The sequence below is a fragment of the Lycorma delicatula genome, chromosome 13 (assembly GCF_047948215.1).
Source record: "Lycorma delicatula isolate Av1 chromosome 13, ASM4794821v1, whole genome shotgun sequence".
In the NCBI taxonomy this organism is placed as follows: domain Eukaryota; kingdom Metazoa; phylum Arthropoda; class Insecta; order Hemiptera; family Fulgoridae; genus Lycorma; species Lycorma delicatula.
Window position 1 is genome coordinate 48,963,650 of NC_134467.1, and position 25,876 is coordinate 48,989,525.

The window sequence follows — 25,876 nt, forward strand, 5'->3', positions numbered from 1 at the left end:
TTGATATTTAAATATCACTGGTAGAGATGTGCTCAACCTACAGTATGATTACAATAGGTACATAAGTACGTGGCAAAGAAATTATGTAATTATGCGACAATGTTATTATTAGATTTCCAAATTTATAAACATGCAATTACTGTAGATACTAAAAAAACAAAGCTTTCTTTTAAATGCCGTATAATGTAAACAGGTCCAAGGGTAAGACACGTAATTCAGTATTGTGTAGAATAATAGATAATAAAATTAGGTTGTTCTTGAAAAATCATTTTATTGAATGTACAAATCATAACATCTGACAATTTCTACTGACTTAATTTGTTATGCATTTTTAGTACAGCAATTATAGAAAGAAATAGATAAATGTATTAACTTGATTTATATATTGGAATAATAAGAATAATCATACTAAATTAAAACAAATAGAATATTTTACTTTATAACAAAATCACTTAATCCCCCACTAACTTCATGAGAGGGGATCAAATCCCATCTACAGACACTTTCACTCTCTCTCTCTCTCTCTCTCTCTCTCTCTCTCTCTCTCTCTCTCTCTCTCTCTATTCTCAAGGTCTTAATTGCACTTAATATTCTGTGTATTAAGTGTAAAATTTCTCAATTTGTTAAATGCTAATGAGTCAGTATATACAGTAAAACATCTATCATGTCTACTAATAACTTAACTTTAAGATTAATCTGTTTCCTTTGAGAAACCCTCTAAGCATATTTTAATTTAAGTTTACAAGCATCTACTAATTAGCATAGCTTTACAATTAATAACAAATTTTCAAGAGGAAAAAATACATTTCAACATTATGGTAACAGCCAAGAATTAATTAGAAACAGCAAACCTCCTGTTGAAGTTCAGCTATGCTTCTTTCCACTGCCTCCTGTTGCTGACAAATATCTTCATCTGAAGATTCTTCACATTCTTCTCTGAATCCATGATGTACAACGTGATGTTTTGGTGACAAAGGCTTGTGGCTCTGGAACGACAATAAAATATTTGCACATTCATTCTGGTTTAAAAAATAAATTATCAATTACAAGGTGAAATATAGATATAAGAAGAATTAAATACCACACAATCCTTAATTTCTATTAGATCATCACTAAAGGAACAGAGATACAGATAAGTGAGTAGTGATTGGCGCTTCTCGTTTTCATTGTATTATGAAACTCAAGAAGCATTTTGTGATATTAAAAACAAACACATTATTTTTATGAGTACTTCAGCAATATTGAGACTGATAAAGTGAGTTCTAGAAGAATTTTTATAGTGATATAATTGTAAATCAGATTTTTATAATTAGTATACCTGATTCAAAATCTGTTGTTTTCCCATTACCTAGTAAGCACTTTATATGTTCACAACTAATACACACACACTCACTATATGGTTCCACTATATGGTTCCTTAATATTTTGTTAATAACAAAATATTAAGGAACGTGGTGAAAGTAAAGAACTATATGGTCTGACAAAGGAGATAATTTAAAATATTTTTAGTTTATGAAAAAAGTGTGCAAAAGAGTAGCAAATGAAATTTTCCCCTGGGAGTCTTTAGAAAAAAGGAGCAAAGAATTTTAAAGGAAGCATTTCTTAAGGCAATTAAGAACATTACTTCCTGTAACCACACAAAAAGCAACCACAAGAAATAGAAACATAGGCATGAACGATTTTGTTAAGAGTATCATACCAAGTTTCTCCTTGCCAAAGATAAAAATTACAACTTTTCTTCCTGTATTAAATTTCATAACCAGAGAATACTCTATATAGAATATTAAATTTAGCAGGAAAAATCTAGCGTTTACCAAAAAATTGAAAAGCCTAATACCTACAAAGATAACTTCTCATCTTTGGGAATTAAAATGTAAAAATGATAATTTTATCCATGTTTACATAGATAAAATTTGCATTTTAATAATAAATTCTGAGCTCTAAATATAACATATAATAATTGAATTTTTTGTTCCTAGCAGTAATAAGAATGGTTTTGTTAAAATGATGTGTCTCATCTTCAAAATGGTTCAAAAGCCTGGAAATTACCATGACGTAGAGGAGCTTCTTAGATGAAAATAAAAGTTGATGATGATGATAGATTTGGTAGTCAAGAATCAAGTATGTTGAGAAAACCAAAAATTATTAATATAACCATCAATCAATCCATTTATGTAAGGCATATTATCTTTGAATCAATCTATTGAAAGATATAGTAGAAGCTCAATGATAAAGTCGGTGATGATTGTACAACTGATAAACTGAGGGTATGGAAATCAAATTAAATAGCATTTAACTTGCAACATTAAAATGTTTCTATATGAGATTATAAAAACTCCATTCCATAAACTTACACAATTAGCACTTACAATAATTAACACTGATTCTATTGTTTTTGCTATAGTTTTTTTTTCAAGGGATGAGGTATTTAGAATCAATTTTAGTGAATATGCAACAACCTATATTCTGATTTTTTAATTAGTCCTTTACATGTAAACACTATTGGCGACAAATAATTCCTGTTATTTCCTTTGTATATTCATCTCCAAAATAAAATCATAAATTAAAGCGGTCAAATTTTTCACACTGTAATATTAAGCAAAAAAATAAAATCTTCCTGTTAAGGCTAACATGTACTTCATTGTTTACATTTTTTTATTATTATTTTACTGAACCAGCAATCCAAAATTATTAACAGTATTGTGAATTAGCATTTTAGTTATTTAGTAATGGATGATGTATGTTTTTTGAGAACTACAATCTCTCCAAATTCATTCATAGAAAGCAGTAGTTGTTTTATAGAATTTGTTTTTACTTACAGCTTTGTGAGCTGTAAGTAAAAACAATGAGAACAAATAAATTTCAATATTACCTTCCATGATAAAATAATATTAAGCATGTTGTGAAATAATAATTACTTGTTATTATGCACCTTCAATAAAAAATCTTTAAGGATATTAAAAAAAATTATCTTGTTCCTCTTTTAAAATAAAATGTTTATGAAATAAGTTATACTAATATTTTAAAATTAGTACGATTATTAAATGAAGAGTTAAATAAAGTTTGTAGGTACAAATATGTATTAGGATATACAAGTTCAGAAACAATAAAAAAAAGTAGTGTAACCAAACAGGTATAAGTTTAATTTTATTGCTAGTAAAATATTTTTGTCATTAGCAAAAGAGTATATAAAAAAATGAAAAAAGACTATGTCATTCATTTAACAGAAAATCAAGAGGTTTTTATAAACCATTGGCGAATCCATACACAAAATTCCTAACAAAGAAAAATTTTTAATTAATATACTTTATGAAAGAAAAAAAAATTGCATAAAAGATACATAACTTAATACCTATCAGAATACAAAAAATTTCCCATACAAATAAACTGCTGTAGTTGTCAATTATCATTATCCTAATGGTTTAAAAAATTTAATTTTTCCACTGGCTGCTTTACTTTTCCCCTCATTATTAAATACTTTTACAGAGATCTCTGCTTTATCATAACATTTATATGGAGACTTAAATTAAAAATATAGGTTTTTTTTTTTTGTCTTCAGTCATTTGACTGGTTTAATGCAGCTCTCCAAGATTCCCTATCTAGTGCTAGTCGTTTCATTTCAGTATACCCTCTACATCCTACATCCCTAACAATTTGTTTTACATATTCCAAACGTGGCCTGCCTACACAATTTTTTCCTTCTACCTGTCCTTCCAATATTAAAGCGACTATTCCAGGATGCCTTAGTATGTGGCCTATAAGTCTGTCTCTTCTTTTAACTATATTTTTCCAAATGTTTCTTTCTTCATCTATTTGCCGCAATACCTCTTCATTTGTCACTTTATCCACCCATCTGATTTTTAACATTCTCCTATAGCACCACATTTTAAAAGCTTCCAATCTTTTCTTCTCAGATACTCCGATCGTCCAAGTTTCACTTCCATATAAAGCGACACTCCAAACATACACTTTCAAAAATCTTTTCCTGACATTTAAATTAATTTTTGATGTAAACAAATTATATTTCTTACTGAAGAATCACCAAAGATGCAAAAAAAATTATGATTTTGACCAGAGGAGGGCTAACTAGATTAGAAGTTAATTTTTTTAAATGGGACACATTTGCACCTCGAATTTGGATTCTAGAGACAATGATACATAAGTCTTGTCAGAAACATTTTTCCATAAAGTGGAATCTAACCTCTAAATAACCTTCGAACTTTACCTTTCTTTTCTTTTCTTTTTCCTGTTCAGCCTCCGGTAACTACCGTTTAGATAATACTTCAGAGGATGAATGAGAATGATATTCAAACTTTACCTAGTCCTGAATTCCTTTCAAAAACTCTTTTAAGCACCAAAAACTTTATATTTACAAAACTTTTTAATGTTTTCTATGCAAACACTATAAATAAATAGGATGTATCATTAAGCTCACCCGGGAATTTTGTAACCTATTCTGCATGTGAAAATAATGGAAAAATTCATACAAACATATGTCCTAAAACGGATTCTTTGCAAGTTACGGCTTGTGCAAAATTTCACTCGATTTCAGCTACCCAGGTGAAATGAGATCGTATTGAAATTTTTAGGACGTTAATTAAGGGACATAATTAGTGATTTCTTATGGTTTTTAACGTGAAAAAACTGTACTTATTTACAACAGAGAAATACACTGATGTGGTATACATTTTGGCTGTCTGTAATGGTAATGCTACAGCTGCAGCAGTAGAATATGAAATAAGTTTTCTGAATGAAGCCGATCGTCCAAGTTTCACTTCCATATAAAGCGACACTCCAAACATACACTTTCAAAAATCTTTTCCTGACATTTAAATTAATTTTTGATGTAAACAAATTATATTTCTTACTGAAGAAATATTCGTTTAGCTTGTGCTAATGATATGCATCATTAACTGCTAGTTCCATGTAAAGATTAAAAAGTAACGGAGATAGGGAACATGCTTGTCAGACTCCCTTTCTTATTACGGCTTCTTTCTTATGTTCTTTAATTGTTACTGTTGCTGTTTGGTTCCTGTACATGTTAGCAACTGTTCTTTTATCTCTGTATTTGAACCCTAATTTTTTTTAAATGCTGAACATTTTATTCCAGTCTACACTATCGAATGCCTTTTCTAGGTCTATAAACGCCAAGTATGTTGGTTTTTTTTTTTCTTTAATCTTCCTTCTACTATTAATCTGAGGCCTAAAATTGCTTCCCTTGTCCATATACTTTTCCTGAAACCAAATTGAAATCTTCTCCTAACACTTCTTCCACTCTCCTCTCAATTCTTCTGTATAGAATTCTAGTTAAGATTTTTAATGCATGACTAGTTAAACTAATTGTTCTGTATTCTTCACATTTATCTGCCTCTGCTTTCTTTGGTATCATGACTATAACATTTTTTCTGAAGTCTGATGGAAATTCCCCTTTTTCATAAATATTACACACCAGTTTGTATAATCTATCATCGCTTCCTCACCTGCACTGCGCAGTAATTCTACAGGTATTCCGTCTATTCCAGGAGCCTTTCTGCCATTTAAATCTTTTAATGCTCTCTTAAATTCAGATCTCAGTATTGTTTCTCCCATTTCATTCTCGTCAACTTCCTCTTCTTCCTCTATAACACTATTTTCTAATTCATTTCCTCCGTATAACTCTTCAATATATTCCACCCATCTATCAACTTTACCTTTTGTATTACATATTGGTGTACCATCTTTGTTTAACACATTATTAGATGTTAATTTATATACCCCAAAATTTTCCTTAACTTTCCTGTATGCTCCGTCTATTTTACCAATGTTCATTTCTCTTTCCATTTCTGAACACTCTTCTTTAATCCACTCTTCTTTCGCCAGTTTGCACTTCCTGTTTATAGCATTATTGCCGATAGTTCCTTTTACTTTCTTCATCACTAGCATTCTTATATTTTCTACGTTCATCCATCAGCTGCAATATATCATCTACCAGTTCTCTTTATTCCGCCTAAGTTTGCTTCTGCTGATTTAAGAATTTCTTTTTTAACATTCTCCCATTCTTCTTCTACATTTTCTACGTTATCTTTTTTACTCATACCTCTTGCGATGTCCTCCTCAAAAATCTTCTTTACCTCCTCTTCCTCAAGCTTCTTTAAATTCCATCGATTCATCTGACACCTTGTCTTCAGGTTTTTAAACCCCAATCTACCTTTCATTATTACCAAATTATGGTCGCTATCAATGTCTGCTCCAGGGTAAGTTTTGCAGTCAACAAGTTGATTTCTAAATCTTTGCTTAACCATGATATAATCTATCTGATACCTTGCAGTATCGCCTGGCTTTTTCCAAGTGTATATTCTTCTAAAATGATTTTTAAATTGGGTGTTGGCAATTACTAAATTATACTTCGTGCAAAACTCTATAAGTCAGTCCCCTCTTTCATTCCTTTTGCCCAGCCCGTATTCACCCACTATATTACCTTCCTTGCCTTTTCCAATGCTTGCATTCCAATCTCCAACTATTATTAAATTTTCATCTCCTTTTATGTGTTTAATTGCTTCATCAATCTCTTCATATACACACTCTACCTCATCATCATCATGGGCGCTTGTAGGCATATAGACGTTAACAATCGTTGTCGGTTTAGGTTTTGATTTTATCCTTATTACATTGAGGGTTGTAAGGTTCAGTTAACCCTGCATTTTTCCGCAGTTTATTTTATTAACTCTCAAGAAAAATCTATGATTAAAAAATGTTGTGGCACATTCTCATAAAGTCTTTGCCATGATCCTGCCTCTGTTCTGCCTACTTGATGCCAGTTAATAATAACATAAAATCAATGAATTCTAGATGAAAAGTTCGAATTTTAAGTGACAAAGCCTAGTGACAATATCATAACAAATTTTTTTTTTTTGTAACTTATTTAATGGAAAATTATAAGCAGAAGAAGCCATTTGGCATTCTCAGAGGTTAGACGTGGGAAAGGAGCACCTGATAATGTGGGAGTATATCTGGGTATAAGCAATTTTTCATGCAGTGCAACTTTACAAACTTCAATTGCCCTAAAGGTTGTCATCAGGAAGGGTACCGGCCATAAAATCCTGCCAAATTGCTTCTTCATAACCCAAAAGACAGGATGAAAAGAAAAAAAATGGAAATAAGAGTGCATATTTTTCATTGTTTTATTGTTCCAGACTCTTTTCAGTATATTAAAACACCATGCTGTACATCATGATAAAAATTGAGTATTTTGGTCTCAAACATCTATTGTGGAGAGGGAAGCAAGTTGGAAATTTTCATTATTAAAATACAGCGTTTAGAACTATATTTCAGTCATTTCACAATGCAACGAACAACATGTGAAACGACCGTAATTTGTTTGCAGTTATTTTTTTCTTTATCTGTAAAAAGTCTTTTTTTTAATTAACTGTTTATTATTAGGTTAAATTAAAGTTGTTTTTTTTTTTTTGTTTTTGAACTCTAGTGAAATTAATATTGAATCAATCCAGTTATTTGTCAAGAAATTAATTATTTTATTTTGTCTGTATTTACAGCTTAGATCTTGTTATTTCTTTAATTTAATAATCTAACTATTATCAACGTATCTTTAGTGTAGGGGACCAATACCTTGCTTTGTCTGCCAATACTTATTAAAAAATCATGATGTTGGTACCACCATGTAAACTCAGTCAGATACGATAATACAGCAACCTGGAGGGCTATATTAAATCTGCAATTTGGAACACCCCAAAACCTCAAGGTAGGTATGTTAGTAGACAACAGTATGTTGTGCAGGTAGTTGGAAATCAATGTCATGTTACAATTTACTAGATGGTTAAAACTGTATGGTTAAACTAGATGGTTTATCATGTTTTACACATGATAAAGTACAGTTTACCAGGCAACTGTGTGGATAATCATGTTAATCTTACGCATAGATATTCAGATGGATCATCAAACTAGTAAAGGTAACCCGTGAAGATGGAAAACAAGTCTGAACTGTTATAAATAAACAGAGGTAAGACTGAAGCAGTCCAACCTCTGTTTGTAAAATGATGAACACAGTATCAAAGTACGAGAAGATACACAAAATCATTTTGCAACAGAGAACGATTATAGATGATTGCAAATATTGATCAAACTTTAGTGAAATATTGGACAATACCTGTGTTCAGACATGAAATCAAGTAATGATTTCTTCTTTATTTAAAATTATTATTTTATCACTTATTATATCTTACACCTGTCACTTAATTTTGTTACATTGTAATACTGGTCTAATTAATTAAGTTTTACTGTGATTTCTCTTAATATATCCAGGTAAATGTTGGAACAATTTTTTTTTATCTGTGGAATATCATATCTCTTTCTTTTTTCTGTTTAGCCTCCCAAACCACCGTAAGGTATTACTTCAGAGGATATTTATGAGTGTAAATGAAGTGTAGTCTTGTAAGTCTCAAGTTAAACATTCCTGAGATGTGTGGTTAATTGAAATCCATGTAAAGTAATTCCCTTTACTAGGATTTGAATCTTAGAACTCTCAACTTTGAAATCAGCTGATTTGCAATGACGAGTTCATAGAGTATCATATATATCCATCCTGTATGTGATCTATATAATATGTTATGTAATGATTACAATAAAAGAATTATTTTAGTTGACAACTACATTAAAGAACTTGTGTAATAAAATATTTAGTCGATGTTAATGGATACATACCCATACTTATAGATAAAATGTTATATAAAAAAACACATTTAACATGAAATATTTAATGTTATATATAGATTGGTTGTAAAGTAACTATTTTAAATTCCTAATAGTTTTATATTTAATAATATATTATAATGAAACAGTTTTGTTCTGTTTCTTAGAACTTACTTGGGTAGAAATAGAACAGTACCTGTTTATCGGAGAATTTGCTCAACAATGCTTTATATCACTTCAGCTAATGCAGTCAGCCTTCCACTATGAAGTGTATTTAATATGAGTTCACCAATGGTAGCTGGACCACTCATCAAATATTGCTGTATTTGATCCTAAGAATATTACAAACTGCCATGTAAAGCCAATATGATCTGTAGAACAATCATATTGGCTTGATGCCAACCCTCTACATCCAGGTTGTGAGGTTTTATAAAAGGTGTGGGCTTTACTTGAACCTGAAGTCATACCCTGCAAAATTTTCTTAAGGAAGTGGATGTAGAAGTTTTATTACATTTTTAATTCTTAGTCGAGTGTTGATATAAATTTGATGCATTCTGATCAATATTCCACTGCAGAGTTCATGCTGAAATGCTTTGTAAACATTCTCAAAACTTACAGTCATGAGAAATGCTGGTGCTGATGTTATGTATTAATAAAATAGGTGATCTCTTATATTGTAAACATCTCTTATATTATAGCAAATTAAAATATGGAGGTAATTTACAACCTTTCTGTATACCGATAAAACTTCATAAAGATTTTTTGTGTGTAACTTTCAAAACTACACACAAACAAAAAGATTTACATTATAAGACAAATCAATAAAACACTGTTGATCAAACAACCCATAAACCCATGAGTATAAAATTAAATTACAGTACCTGTAGTTAATATTACATGGACAGACTGAGTGTATATTTTCAAAATACAAGGGACATGCACAAAAAACATTACTTCATATAAATGAAGTAATATATATTACTTAAATATATATATATAGATATATTTAAAACAGGTGTCCTAGACCTCCCCCGTCCTCCTTTTCTAAAATTGAAGGAAGTGATTTTTCTGGAAGATGCAAAAAAAAAATTATGATTTTGACCAGAGGAGGGCTAACTAGATTAGAAGTTAATTTTTTTAAATGGGACACATTTGCACCTCGAATTTGGATTCTAGAGACAATGATACATAAGTCTTGTCAGAAACATTTTTCCTTAAAGTGGAATCTAACCTCTAAATAACCTTTTCTTTTTCCTGTTTAGCCTCTGGTAACTACCGTTTAGATAATACTTCAGAGGATGAATGAGAATGATATTCAAACTTTACCTAGTCCTGAATTCCTTTCAAAAACTCTTTTAAGCACCAAAAACTTTTTAATGTTTACAAAACATATTTAATGTTTTTACATTAAATTTACAAAAGTTTTCAATGTTTTCTATGCAAACACTATAAATAAATAGGATGTATCATTAAGCTCACCCGGGAATTTTGTAACCTATTCTGCATGTGAAAATAATGGAAAAATTCATACAAACATATGTCCTAAAACGGATTGTTTGCAAGTTACGGCTTGTGCAAAATTTCACTCGATTTCAGCTACCCAGGTGAAATGAGATCGTATTGAAATTTTTAGGACGTTAATTAAGGGACGTAATTAGTGATTTCTTATGGTTTTTAACGTGAAAAAACTGTACTTATTTACAACAGAGAAATACACTGATGTGGTATACATTTTGGCTGTCTGTAATGGTAATGCTACAGCTGCAGCAGTAGAATATGAAATAAGTTTTCCGAATGAAGCCGATCGTCCAAGTTTCACTTCCATATAAAGCGACACTCCAAACATACACATTCAAAAATCTTTTCCTGACATTTAAATTAATTTTTGATGTAAACAAATTATATTTCTTACTGAAGAAATATTCGTTTAGCTTGTGCTAATGATATGCATCATTAACTGCTAGTTCCATGTAAAGATTAAAAAGTAACGGAGATAGGGAACATGCTTGTCAGACTCCCTTTCTTATTACGGCTTCTTTCTTATGTTCTTTAATTGTTACTGTTGCTGTTTGGTTCCTGTACATGTTAGCAACTGTTCTTTTATCTCTGTATTTGAACCATAATTTTTTTTAAATGCTGAACATTTTATTCCGGTCTACGTTATCAAATGCCTTTTCTAGGTCTATAAACGCCAAGTATGTCGGTTTGTTTTTCTTTAATCTTCGTTCTACTATTAATCTGAGGCCTAAAATTGCTTCCCTTGTCCCTATACTTTTCCTGAAACCAAATCGGTCTTCTCCTAACACTTCTTCCACTCTCCTCTCAATTCTTCTGTATAGAATTCTAATTAAGATTTTTAATGCATGACTAGTTAAACTAATTGTTCTGTATTCTTCACATTTATCTGCCTCTGCTTTCTTTGGTATCATGACTATAACATTTTTTCTGAAGTCTGATGGAAATTCCCCTTTTTCATAAATATTACACACCAGTTTGTATAATCTATCATCGCTTCCTCACCTGCACTGCGCAGTAATTCTACAGGTATTCCGTCTATTCCAGGAGCCTTTCTGCCATTTAAATCTTTTAATGCTCTCTTAAATTCAGATCTCAGTATTGTTTCTCCCATTTCATCCTCGTCAACTTCCTCTTCTTCCTCTATAACACTATTTTCTAATTCATTTCCTCTGTATAACTCTTCAATATATTCCACCCATCTATCAACTTTACCTTTTGTATTACATATTGGTGTACCATCTTTGTTTAACACATTATTAGATGTTAATTTATATACCCCAAAATTTTCCTTAACTTTCCTGTATGCTCCGTCTATTTTACCAATGTTCATTTCTCTTTCCATTTCTGAACACTCTTCTTTAATCCACTCTTCTTTCGCCAGTTTGCACTTCCTGTTTATAGCATTATTGCCGATAGTTCCTTTTACTTTCTTCATCACTAGCATTCTTATATTTTCTACGTTCATCCATCAGCTGCAATATATCATCTACCAGTTCTCTTTATTCCGCCTAAGTTTGCTTCTGCTGATTTAAGAATTTCTTTTTTAACATTCTCCCATTCCTCTTCTACATTTTCTACCTTATCTTTTTTACTCATACCTCTTGCGATGTCCTCCTCAAAGATCTTCTTTACCTCCTCTTCCGCAAGCTTCTTTAAATTGCACCGATTCATCTGACACCTTGTCTTCAGGTTTTTAAACCCCAATCTACATTTCATTATCACCAAATTATGGTCGCTATCAATGTCTGCTCCAGGGTAAGTTTTGCAGTCAACGAGTTGATTTCTAAATCTTTGCTTAACCATGATATAATCTATCTGATACCTTGCAGTATCGCCTGGCTTTTTCCAAGTGTGTATTCTTCTAAAATGATTTTTAAATTGGGTGTTGGCAATTACTAAATTATACTTCGTGCAAAACTCTATAAGTCAGTCCCCTCTTTCATTCCTTTTGCCCAGCCCGTATTCACCCACTATATTTCCTTCCTTGCCTTTTCCAATGCTTGCATTCCAATCTCCAACTATTATTAAATTTTCATCTCCTTTTATGTGTTTAATTGCTTCATCAATCTCTTCATATACACACTCTACCTCATCATCATCATGGGCGCTTGTAGGCATATAGACATTAACAATCGTTGTCGGTTTAGGTTTTGATTTTATCCTTATTACATTGAGGGTTGTAAGGTTCAGTTAACCCTGCATTTTTCCGCAGTTTGGCTACCAGACATGGCTCCCTGTGATTTTTGGCTATGCACCTTCCTATGTTTAAAATTCTGCTTAGAGGAAAGAAGTCTTGAAGAACAGAGAAGAGATCAAAAGAAATGCAGCAAAATGACTTATCGGTTCACTTAAAATGACTTTGGAAAAAGCTTCCAACAATAAAAACATTGCTGGGATAAAACTGTTACATCAAAAGGAGTCTAATTTGAAGGGAAAAAAGTCACTGAACTATGTTAACTATTTTTGTTTTTATGAGCCAAGATTGGATATTTTTTGTTTACACCTTGTATTTTACTTCATCTGAATATAAATCTGAAGCAAGTCTAATTTTACGTTTGTTAGTATCTTTGGATATCATTCCTTTAGTCTAGTATCTTACCAGTCAGTGGTTATCAGATGATTATTTTACAACCTAAAGAATTACAAATTTACACAACACTAAATTAATGGCCACTAATTATGGCTAATGAAAAGTTTTTTATAAATAAAATAAGCAAGCTATGAATAATAAAATTGTTTTTATTTGTTGTTGATTAGGGCTTAATGAATACAAGTGCCCATGTGTTACTTATAGCATGTACAAGGGATAAAATAATTTCTCACACATAAGATATCACATGAGAACAGAACCGATTGAACTGATGATGATCTAAACTGATAAATAATTTTTTTATAAAATCAAAATTATTTTCATAATCCTGTTAAGAATTCAAATCATTAATAATTTTAACCGTATAAAAACAATCTTTAGAAGTTTGAAAACATTTGAACTTAGGTATAAAAAGCTGCATAAATAATAAAACGTATTAGAAAAAGGTTTATTTGTTTATTTAAGTTGGTTCATTAAATTTACACAAACAAGGTTGTAAAATAAATAAAATGAATTTCAAATTTAGTCAACTGAAATTAACTTCCATGTATTTAGACTTTAAAAATTATGTTAAGAATATATTTAAAATTAACCGAAGTAAAATATTCCAACTGAGTAACTGGTTGGTGAAGCTGGAATTTAATTAATGGCCATACCTGTAAAAGAAAAAATATAAATATATATATATAACTGATTAATAATTATTTAAAAAACATATTTCAGTAAAAATGCTATTGAAAAACTAGCTTTTCTTCTTTTATACAGTCAATTCAGATGCTATACATGTAAAAAGATGATGCAAGGTTATAAAGCATGGTAATAACAACAAAGAATTGAATGATCCAAAAGTGAATGATGATTTTTAACAAAACAACCACAAATTGTAAAACTTTTTAACAGTATTTTGCTGTAGTTGAAGAAAGTGGAAAAAATTGAAAGATATATATGAGGGCCTTGCAGGCATAAGTCTTATTATGTTGCCGCATACTTTGCTTCATGTTGGCAAGTGCAGCAGTAGCCAGTTCAATGTCAATGTCAAAAACACATGGCTACCCCCGCATCCACCAATCTGGCCTTCCCCACCAAGCACTGGCAGCTATGTAAACAGCAATACAGGAAGGTGAAAGCATTTACTCTTGAATTCCCACCAGGGGGAGAAGAAAAAGATGGAAAATGTTTCCTGACCAGCCCAATGTGGGGCTAGGAGATCTGCTGATGGGATGCCAACATCCCCACCTCAGCAACAGGCCTGGTCGGCCCACCAAGTCACTAGGAGCAGACGGCACATTTCTGCCCCACCCTGCCAGGCTTCAAGCACTCTTGCTGGCAGCCTGACTAACAGGTTTACCAGCAGGAGCCGGCCCATCATGGGATCACCCAGCAGACGAACACATTCCCACTGGCCTAGCACAACAAAGCCTACTACAGCCAGGATACATAGTGGTGACAACAACAGATGCTGACCCAACACTGTGAGCACTGGGAGCCACACAGTATTGGAGAACAAACTGTCACTGAGGAGAAGCTCAGTCTGATTCCAATAAATGAGCTGCAACTCCCCACCAGCTGAACCAACCAACATCACCAGAGACCGGCAACTGAACTCAGCAGCCGTTTTCAGGGTTACCACATCAAATGCACAAATTGCACTTTTCAGGAACACCATTACAAAATCCCAAACACCCCTTTTCTGAGCTACAAGGTTGTTATAAGGTACCGTGTGCCATCAGAGGAATCTGGCAACAATTACAAAGAATCAATTCATAGAAGGTATTTATAAAAAAGTGATACTACAACCCTATAATTCTTCATACATTAGAGATGAGCAATGAAGAGAAGAAAAAATAGGCAGACAGCTTGCAAAATTAAATTTATTAATAAGGTATGTTGATGAGCAGGATCAATATTAAAAATGACCATGGATATGATGAGCAGTAATTAGAAAGAATAGGATCGTCAAATGAAATCATGATATATATTTTCTTTTTCAAAGAGTATACAGCGAAAAGGTTTTTACAACCTGAGCATCAAAATCAAAAGAATGCTATATTCAGAATTTATTGAAACAAGTATTTAAATTTTTGGTAAAGAAGAATGTTAAATTATTTAAAAAAGGGAAGACATTATAATGGTAAAAAAAAAAAAAAAAATGGGAATGGATAAGCTCCTTTTATTCAAAAAATTGTTAAAGTAAATGAGGTTATGTTAGAAAATAAAAACACCTTAACAATAAATAAATCTATTTCAGTTAAATCTACTGTCCAGATTGTTATAATAATATGAAAAAATCATGCACTAACTGCATTAACCACAATTCAAACAACAAATAACATGTTAAGGCAACTACCACACACTGACAATTTTCATGGCAATAAAGTATAATCAATTCATCATAGCTTATTATGTACAATATGTGGTTGCGTACTCATTACACTGCTTTTTTACCAGTATTTGTTACATACATTCTATCTACAGGCAATGACTAACTGTGGAGGCTATTCAGAAAGTAACTTCTGATTCGTTAATAAAAAAACACAAACTGATAAATGAAAAACGATTTCTCATGTACATCTTACAACTACTTTTCTACATAACTGCCATCTGAATTAAGGCACTTTCATATCTGTAAACAAGTTGTAAAATATCCTCATCATAAAACTTTGCTGTCTGTGAATTAAGCAGGTAGTAACACTGTTTTTCAAATCATCATTTTCAAAATACTGTGTTGCTGATTTCTTTATTTTTGGGAAAAGGTGATAATCACTGGGAGCCAAATCGGGGCTGTACAGAGGATGGTTAAACAAATCCCACTTGAAATTGTCAATTTGGCGTTGAGTGTGCACTGCAGTATGCGGACAAGCGTTGTTGTGAAGAAAAACAATGCCTGAACTCAGCATGCTGTACAGTCCTTCTCAATTTCTGTAACAACTCACGATAAGTTTCAGCATTGTCATAACTCTTTACATAAAATCAACCAATATCACACCTTCACGATTCCAAAAAACTGATGCCATCAATTTTTAAGAAAAAAGTGTTTGACGTGTCTTTACGGGTTTTAGAGAACTGGTGCCCCCACTGTATTGATTAAGCTTTTGTTTCCATGTTAACAAATTTAACCAATGTCACATCACCTGTTACAATGAGGTCAAGGATTTCATCCTTCTCGTTACAGCAACGGTGAAGGAAGATTAGTGGGTGACCTCATTCTCTTTTTTGTGCGTTAGTCAGAAAGAAGCTTAAGCACCTAGCAAAGCACAAAATTTGTAAAGCCTAACATATCAGTTACAATTTTACAGCACTTTTGCAATATGCAAGGAAAAAATTCAGATAACTCTGTTATTGATGATTTTCTCAAATTTTCACATTGACAATAATAATTGCAGGTGCTTACAAGAAGTGCAGAGTTAATCACTTCTTTCATTGTCTTGAATGTTTCTTCAACCTTTTTAAAAACATATAGCACCACTGTCTTACTTCACTGTCACTCATGATATTCTTCCATATACTGCAGAAAATTCACGATGAATTTCAACATCTGACAAGTTTTTTGCATGAAGGAAATGGATGAGGTCCACACACACTTCACAATCAATGAGATTTTCTAAACAGCAGCCATTTTGAATGATAGTTTTACAAGAACAAACAAGAGAGCGATATTTCCAGTAACACTACTATAAAACCTCACTGAATTGGGTTATTCAACTGTACAAAGATAGAATCACTATCCCCATTCCTTCACTCAATACCAAGGACCAGAAGTTAATTTCTGAATAGCCCTCCCAGTTCAGCGAGATGAGATGAGGAATTATTTTTTTCTCTGTGAAATCTAATTTCTCATTGCACTTGGTGATATCAAGCAAAATCTCTTTCCAAGATTTTAGCATTGTGTTCAGTTTGACTTTGCCAGTCATACAATTACATGAAATTGTGTAATGACAGTAACAATGAACGTGTTTATTGCACACTATGTACTGGAGAATTTTCTGTTGCACATAAAGGAAAGGGTGATATTGAAGACCATGTGAAAACAGCTAACCATAGGAGTGCTATTAATGGTACTGCTTCAGCAAACATGAGATTTTTTTTAAAGCCAAAAATGGGAATAACAATAAGAGTGATCTAGTGTGCTGTTAAAGAAGCTATAATTTCATACCACACTGCTAGACACAAACTCGGTTTCAAAACATCAGACTGCACATCTAAACCGGTTAAAAAGTTATATGACTCAAAATTTTCATCTGCTAGAACCAAAACCGAGGCAATTATTGTTTCACCATTTATTTGATATGTTGAGTTCTTTGGAAATTCATTAATTATGTAACAGTAATGATGGATAGCTCAAACAGAAGTGAAATAAAATTTGTTCCAATTTTGTACGATATTTCAGTCTGGAGGAGGGAATCAAGTTAAACTTTTAAATTTTGATGAAGTGTCAGGTGAAACTGCTCAAATTTAGACTCTGTATCTTTTGCAGTGTGTGAAAAAATACAAACTTGGAGAAAGGTTGATTTGTTATACTGCTGATAACACTAATAGTAATTTTGGTGGTGTGAGGAGAAGGAATGTGAAGAAGATGTGTTCAGAAAAGTTCAAAGTGATTTAGATAGACCTATTTTAGGAATTGGTTATTCAGCCTACATTGTACACAATTCAATACAAACACTCCTGGACGTAGAAGTTATTGTAATAAAAATTTATAAATATTTTCACATATATGCACTATAACTTATATTTTCACATATAACTTCCAAAGAATTCTGTGAATTTTTGGAAACAGATTACAAAAAGTACTATCTCATAGCAGTACGAGGTTCCTTAGTTTGATACCTGCAATAGAAAGAATTCTTTCCATTTTTGATGGCCTAAAATCATACTTATCTTGTCACAAATGCCCAAAATTATTATTTGATTTTTTTGGAAATCTAGAAAGTGAACTGCTTTTGAAATTTTTATATGGTACTCTACAATCGTTTAATAATATATTTCTGAAATTAAAAGCTAATTCTATCACAGCAACAGAAGCATTTCACACATATTCTGAATTAATTTGTCAACTTCAGGAAAGAAAAACCCACAGATTTATACCATCTTCTGCCAAAGAATTGCTATGCACTCTAAAAGAAAATGATGTTCAGGAACAAAAACAAAAATTCTTCTCAACCTTAGACAATTTTTATAATTCTGATATCGAATGCCTAGAGTTGTGGAAAGCCAGTTTTGACAAAGTTAATAAGTTTCAGTGGATAAAGTTACGAACTGAAATTGCCTGGTCTGATTTAGAAGAGTGCACAGGTTGTTAATGGAATTATAAAAGATTTTGTAACTATTGATGATCTATTTGATGAACTTACATGTTGAACCAGGTAATTCAAAACCAAAGGGTAGGTTGTGGTTCAAGTTCTGAAAAAGTACCAGATACTACTGAAAAGAAGTGGAAAGCAATTTTTAAGGTGTTTCAAAAGACTGATATTTCATGTTACAACATTTCTAAAATGGTGAGTTTGTGATGTCTTTGCCTGGGACATCTGCTCCAGTTGAGAGAATTTTTTCAATTACGGGGAATGTTTGGTCTGCAGAAAGGGGTAGACTTTCAGTATCTACTGTTAAACATCTGCTAAATGTTAAAATTAATTTAGAATTTTCTTGTTATGAATTTTATGATGTAATTAAAATAAACAAACCATTTTTGAAAAAAGTCATGTCTAATGAAAAATACAACTGAATAAAAATAGTTTAATGTTTCAGTAAACTGTTAAAACTTTTAAGTAATTTCAAAAATATGTCCTGGGTTGGACCCAAAAAAATATGATAAGCCTATTTATACTTAATAATCTCATATACTGTCATATGACAGTTAACATACTCTCATATACTATCATATGACAGTATATAAGATTATAAAGATTTCTCTTATTGCTATAGAAAGACACAGATTTTGTCCAGTATTACTGTACCAGTGTGAAAAATTCTGCAGTATTTTAAAGCATAATCCTTTCAAAGTTCATAGATTGATAGCAATCGTACATATCACCTCCCTATGCTTCAAACTTCATCCTTTGGTAGTACCCCTTCTAATATATATTAATAATATGATTAATATATATATTTTGAGAAAACCACTGATCCACTACACTTGCTATCCATTAAATTTTGTGATTAGATTCTTTATGGTCAGACATTCTGTTTTCATTCTTGGTTTTTCAACCAAGATGAAAACATTGTAACACCTTCAACTGTCTGATTTCACGGGGAAAAATAAAATATCATAGCATGTGAATTGTTCTTCAAGAAATGTTCTATTTTCAGAAAAAATTAAAAATCATAATAGGTCTAATATATTTGGGTCCCCTTGCTCCTCCATGGGACTCTTGCAAGAGTCCCTAATCCCTTTAATTAAAAAACTCTAGTGCCCTTAAATACCAAGAATTAAAATATTTGATGTTTGAATCATTCTCTTTGAAAATAATTTCTCTCAAAAAATATTTAAAAAAAAGCCGGGAAAAGTTTGCATATCCCAGGTTAACACTTTACAGGATATTTAAATATTTAGAGTACTACTGTGAAAAGGGTCAAAATGCTCATTAAAAAATTTTGATTTACTTGATCAACTGATGTTTTTACATTAAAAATTATGCAGTGTTAAATGCATAAATTTTTAGTAAAACATTTCCATCCCAGTAGATTCCCTTAACCAAATCATCAAAATTAATTTGATTTTATCATCAAAATTATTTTTATTTTAGAGTATAATTGCCAAAAAAAATTTTGGGTCCCATTTGACCCCCATCAGTCAACAGCTACTTCATAAAATATTTTGAATAATAGCCTGCAATTTGAAATCATCTCTGCTAAAAAGAATAGTCACAGATTCATAAATAATAACAATATTTACCTCCATCAAATCAGAAACAAAATGTTTTCATGTAATACAGTACAATACTTGGGCTTACAAGAAATAATGGTTGCATTGCCATTTTTAGTAAATTACTGGACCATTTAAAAACATTTCCCATCCATTTATTTAAAATATAATTAAAAAATGTTCTTTTACAGAAACAGTATTACTCTTGTTTGATGGATTTTTAAATAATAATTAATGAAAAATGAAAAAACCTGAATTTTCTGCATCTCTGTTCAACATATACATAAATGTAGGCTCATATAATTTTCATCACCTTTTGAATTGTGTTTATACGTAAATATTATTTCTAGTGTTTATAATTTTAAAAATACTGGCAAAGTATAACATGACTTTCCTGGCTATTAATAATAAAAATTAAAATAGTTAGAGCCAAAAAAAAAACATTATATATCTTTTAGAGTTGGGAATAAAATTTAAGGAAAGGTTTTCTAAAATTATTCATATATAGGTTAAGCTTAACAAAATTTACTTAAATAAAGTTTTCTCTAAATCTAACACCTTTTAATAACTCCTATAATAAGAAAAAACATTTTTTCAAAAAGACTTTTCTGCATTTTAGATCCAGGGTCTAATTTATAAAAAAATTATAGACATTTCTTGATGATCCTGTGTATGGTATATAAGTTTTAAAGATTTTTTGAAAACTGAAGGAAGTTGGAGCAAAAGAACAAAAACTTTCAATTTTAATTTACACAAAATCTCAATTTTAAGAGGTGGGGGTTGATTTTTAAAAAAGATCTTTTGGATTACTCATATATGCATTGTAGGTAATAAATTTACTTTAATACATTTTTCTCTAAAATGCCTTTGAAAAAAATCAAAATTGTTTTTATTGCAACCCCCTTAATGAAATTAAAAAAAAAAATTATCAGTATATATAGAAGAAATATTTGACCTGATTTGAAGATCCATTTGATCAGTCCTGAGAAGTAAGGTCAAAAGCGCATAAGTAGATTTTTTTTGGTTTAGATCAACTAGTTGGATCCTAAAATGTAAAAATTCACAAAAAATCATAAAAATGTAAAAATTTGCTTCATTTTCGACATGATCGCCATACCTTCTCTTTTAATAAAGTAATATAAACTTTATGATTTCTTTATTTTTATTTTTAACTTAATTAAATTAGTTTTAATTAAAAAGACTTGATCGGATTTTTTATTTTATGATTAATTGTTAATTTTTGAATACTCCTCTGTTTAAGGCTTTATCATGGATTCCCTCGATCCATTCAGGCAAGTGCTGGCGCTATTTATATTTCTTTTCTCTGTAGAATAGCTTATCTACCCATTGACACTCCAATCTGTAACTAAAATTCAAATGAATTGCTTCCTGAAATCTGTGATAGTATTTTGGTCCTGTTGTTGCAGGTACATTTCGCAGATATAAAGTGAATAAGAATATTGTTGGGTATGATATTCTCCTACAGAGAATTGCAGTTAATTCAGTTTTTCATAACTAATGACAGATAACTATCTTTCATTTATATGGCTTATGTTAGGATATTGAATTAGTAAATTATTACAGTACTCTTTCGGAATCAAAATGAAAGTAATTTTACCATTACTTGGACTTGAATGCTGCCCATAATATTGTGTAACAGCTGATCAGCAACAACACTGACGAAAAATGAAAAAACCTGAATTTTCTGCATCTCTGTTCAACATATAAATAAATGTAGGCGCATATAATTTTCATCACCTTTTGAATTGTGTTTATACGTAAATATTATTTCATGTGTTTATAATTTTAAAAATACTGGCAAAGTATAACATGACTTTCCTGGCTGTTAATAATAAAAATTAAAACAGTTATAGCCAAAAAAAAAAAAAACATTATATATCTTGTATCCGCATTAGTAAATCCTGTATCAGCAAGACAAAACTGTTTTGTTTGATAACAATTGGAAGTCTTGGGGTTTTTGATAAACTCCAGTACAGTTGTCATTTATAAATTTTTTTTCAGAATGTAATAAAAAAAACTATAATCATGATACAACTCTGTGCTCTTCAATAGGAATATCATTAAAGTTAATTTCTGTTTTATATTTATTCTTGCATGGAAGGTGTGTGTACATAACTCTCTGTCTGCCGGTCTTTCTGAGTGTGATTTTAGTGCAAAGGAACAAGCAGTAAGAATGGCTAAACCGTTTTTAACTGCTTGCTTGTACTATGTTAGTCTCTAAATTAAATCGGCTAGACTTATTAATTTTTTTGAGTTCTAAAGCAGATTTTTTTTAATGTGCTGCATGTATATAACTTAATCTATTATTAATTGGCCTCAGAATAGTAACCTTTCCCTGCCTAATTTAATTGAGAATGTAGAATCAGGTTAGATAATGTAAAAGGCCTGATGTGAACTTGTAAAAAGATATTACTGTTAAGCGATAGATAAAACTTCTTATTTGAGAAGTAATAATGGTTATCTTTTCTTTATTATAATGTATAAAATTTTAATTTAAGTTGGATTTACATAAAGAAAACTTGTATGTACATGTCTGTGTATGTTTTTTTTTATATTTCAGGTCTATTACGTACATGTATTTTCAGGATGTGTAATTAATAAGTGTAGTGGTGAGTGTACACACATATGATTAAGTTGCATATTATTTTTTAGTTACACTTAAATAGTACTTAAGCAGTTATTTGCATAGTTTTTAGATATGGTACATATTAATTGAATAGCTAGTTAAATAAATCAACATCACTATAAAATTTAAATAAGATATTTTTTGAGTTATCAGTTTACATTTAATTATCATTTTTAAACAGGCCATCTATTCGTTAACTAAGCCATACTTATTTTTCATTTCATAAATGTAAAATTTGTAATTATTTCAGCTGTTTATGCTCATGAGATGTTTCTAAAACTTTCAAGTTATTTTGGGAATTTACATTTGATGATTTATTTTTAATGAAATATTTTATAACATTTTCAATTTTTTCTGTTTATTTTTAAATTTATTCATTTATCAAAAAATCTTCCCTTCACATGGTCTTATGGATCTAATCGCAATAAATAGTACTTGTTCCAAGTTAAAATATTTCCTTCATCATTTAAAGTAGAGATTACCTTGTTCAAGTTGAGACCTCTGTTAATATTAAACAGTAAAAATATATTTTTTATTTTAAGACTAGTAAAAGGTTTTGAGAGTATAATGTTTACACGTGCCTGCTTCTTAAGTTCTTTTATTCTAATAATATGTATTGTAGTATTACTAAAAGTGATTTGTAATTTTTAAAAATAGAAAAGTTAAGACAAAAGATTACATGATCGTATATTATAATAATATTACTATTACGATAATTAAAGTATTACTAGTAAAGTATGTAATGTTCAGATATATTTGAACAATAAGAAGTTTAACTAATTGCTAAGTAAAATAATTAAATACTTTATTTACTTATGTAGTTAAAGTTCTGAATGACTTCCAACATGAAATGTTTATAATAATTAATTAGCAGCGATGCTAACAACTTGTCTATTTCATGGATTAAGTTATAACTAATTAGTGATGTTGCAGGATGCACATCCAAATTCAGTTTGTATCCAGTTTAAAGTATCATTACTTTTCTATATTCATGTTACCAGTGTTCTTGAACTGGTCACAATTTAATTAATTGATTTACATAACAAATGTCAACCTGAAAATTGGTGGCTACCAAGGTGATCACTGTTTTATTGTAACTAAAAAATACGTTGCTGAATAATCTTAAATTTAAAAATATATAATTGTAGTTACATGAGCTAAGTAATTTATATTTCTTTAATATTAATATAGTATAAGGATTCATTTATTTAGTTCATATTATGTGAAATAATTACTATTGATTATAGTCATATGGCATATAGTTAGAGTAGATCTATCTATTGCACAGATACTGGAAATGATTCACACCATCGCTTTTGGTGATGGAAATAATATATTGCTTTCAATCTTAATGTAAATTAGTAATAAATTAAAGATTTGCAGGCTGGAAATTGTTTTATTTATAAAGCAATGTTAAAAAAAGGGTTAAATCTTTATTATTGTAATATTCTAGAATTACATTTATCATATAGTAGTAAGTAATGTGAAGATAACGAGCTTTCTCATTCATATCAACCATTCCTACCCTATCCGGCTTCAAATTGAGAAAAAGCTTTTTCAGATCTTCACAGTTTCAGAAACCTCCATGCCTGCGTCTGAATAGAGGCAGTATTGACCTCAGGATGTTCCCTAGAAACAAATTAGGAATTTCCTGTTCTTCAGAAAATAAATGATTTAATGTATGTAATTCTGCAGTATTTGCAATTCAATACTCCCAAGTAAGATGTTGTCAGGGAATACGAGTTATTTTACACTTGGTGACCTTCATGTAACAAACCACTGCATTATCCTCAACTGAATACACTGTGGATACTGAAAGATTCATATTTCCTTATGTATTAATAAAGCAAGAGTACTTTAACACTTAGTGCTGGGGGTATCAAAATGTGCCTGTTTGTAGAATGGTAGCCATTTTTGCTTATATTTGTAACTTCGTAAATTTAGAACTAAAAATAATATAAAATTTGTACTTAAAACAACATATAAAACCTCAACTCTTCTAGTTTCAAATGATATATAATATATACTTCTACCATTTATGAATAAAAAGATATAGCAGATTTTTGAAAGCCTGTTTTTAAATAAAAAATTTTTATACATTCGGTTCACACTTAAACTATCACCAACACTAATATTTATTAAAATTACAGTAGGCCTACACCAAAATAGTTTTACTTTTTAAAAAATTTAATTTTTAGGTAATTTTTTTTTAATGAAAAGTTTTAAAACAAGGATCTTTACATAAAGCGATTTTGCATTCACAACATTGAAATGATTTATCCTTTCTTGTCACTTTCCCATTTTCATTCAATCTTCATCACTTTGTAAATAAAAAAAAAACATCGACTGCATCATTATACGAATTGTTAGATGCCATTACAACTGTATAAAACGCGAACGTAAACAAACACGTAATTTCAACGATTGTAACTGCACGATACCAAATCGATTTTATAATAATCGATATTACCAAAAGCGCACTCCTTGCCTTATTTAGGTACTAAAATGTATACGAAAGTAGTGGACTTGAATAAATCCAATCTTTTTTTTTTTTTTTAAATCTTTTGACGTGGCTTGCTAGCAATAACAAGATGGCTGCATGTTGTGTGGAAACTTGTCTTTCTAAAATTATTTTAAATTCAGTCAGATTGAATGCTAATTGACTTACTTATAAATAAAGTATTATTTTAATAAAGCTGTAGTTTTACTATAACATTTAACGTATATTAAAGTGTTACGGGCCGTATACTCGTCCGTTTGACTGTGATGAGATTCGGTGTCCAGGTTCATCGCTCGGCTCTACCCTGCGTATTTGTTTTTACATTAGACTGTTGTTATTGTGGGTGAGTACGTTACGTTAATTGTACATAATTGTTTTAATTAGTTATTAAATAAGTGATTTTATTGCATCATATAAAAGAATTGTAAAGAACAAATATGGCTGATGCAATACATTCGTTGTTTTGGTCTGCTTGGACAGTGATATTTTTATAGATATATTTTTTTTTTAATTTTATTATTTTTCCTGGATTGTAATATGACTTGAGTTTTAAATTATTATTTTTTCGATTATTTAATTGTAATTAATGTAGTGAGATGGACCAAACGTAAATTTATTTTCTAGCCTAACACTATAAATTTAGTGCGAAGTGTGTATTGAGTAAAAGTTTTATTTATTTTATTCGGTTAATTATAAACTTCGTGTACATTAAGTGTTTGGTGTTTCTGCCGGTGTATTGAGAATTTTTCGTTTCGCTTTCGCGTTCTTTTCGTCTCAGTATTATTAGTTGTCAAGTTCGTGTATTCATTATTTATTTTGTTAAGCCCTGTTAGAAATTTATAAATCATTACTTAAAGCATAATACATTTATAAAGCAATAACTTGTAAAGAATTTATAATTTTTTTACATTTTTATCTTTTGCAACTTTAATGTCATTTACATGATTTTATGGTGAAATGATTTTACCTTACCAGAGTAAAAAAAAATATTATATTTTAATTAAATTCATTCTTATTTTGTTGTAAGAATAATTCATGTAATATAGTGGTGTATGCCTACTTGCTGACATTGTG

General features: G+C 30.4%; 1 protein-coding gene and 2 long non-coding RNA genes across 6 annotated transcripts in view; 1 reads left to right on the forward strand and 2 right to left on the reverse strand.

Annotated features, from left to right (window-relative positions):
* The window catches only part of LOC142334103 (uncharacterized), a 32,167-nt gene that overhangs the window by 983 nt on the left and 5,308 nt on the right, over positions 1-25,876 (reverse strand). Inside the window, exon 2 of the long non-coding RNA XR_012758768.1 lies at positions 852-986. This is a non-coding gene — a long non-coding RNA (uncharacterized LOC142334103). The remainder of the gene's footprint in view (positions 1-851; positions 987-25,876) is intronic.
* Positions 13,236-24,328, reverse strand: LOC142334102 (uncharacterized). The gene is made up of 3 exons (XR_012758767.1): positions 23,116-24,328; positions 20,611-21,021; positions 13,236-13,449 (listed from the first exon to the last, which is right to left on the reverse strand). It is a non-coding gene; the product is annotated as an uncharacterized LOC142334102 (long non-coding RNA).
* LOC142334101 (uncharacterized) overlaps positions 22,254-25,876 on the forward strand; it is a 62,704-nt gene continuing 59,081 nt past the window's right edge. For 2 of the 4 annotated variants that reach the window (XM_075381802.1, XM_075381797.1), the window contains exon 1: positions 24,856-25,145. The gene's annotated coding sequence lies outside the window, so the exon portion shown is untranslated. Of the gene's footprint in view, positions 22,286-24,854; positions 25,146-25,876 lie in introns of those variants that run through there. The other 2 variants (XM_075381799.1, XM_075381798.1) reach the window with 2 other exon arrangements.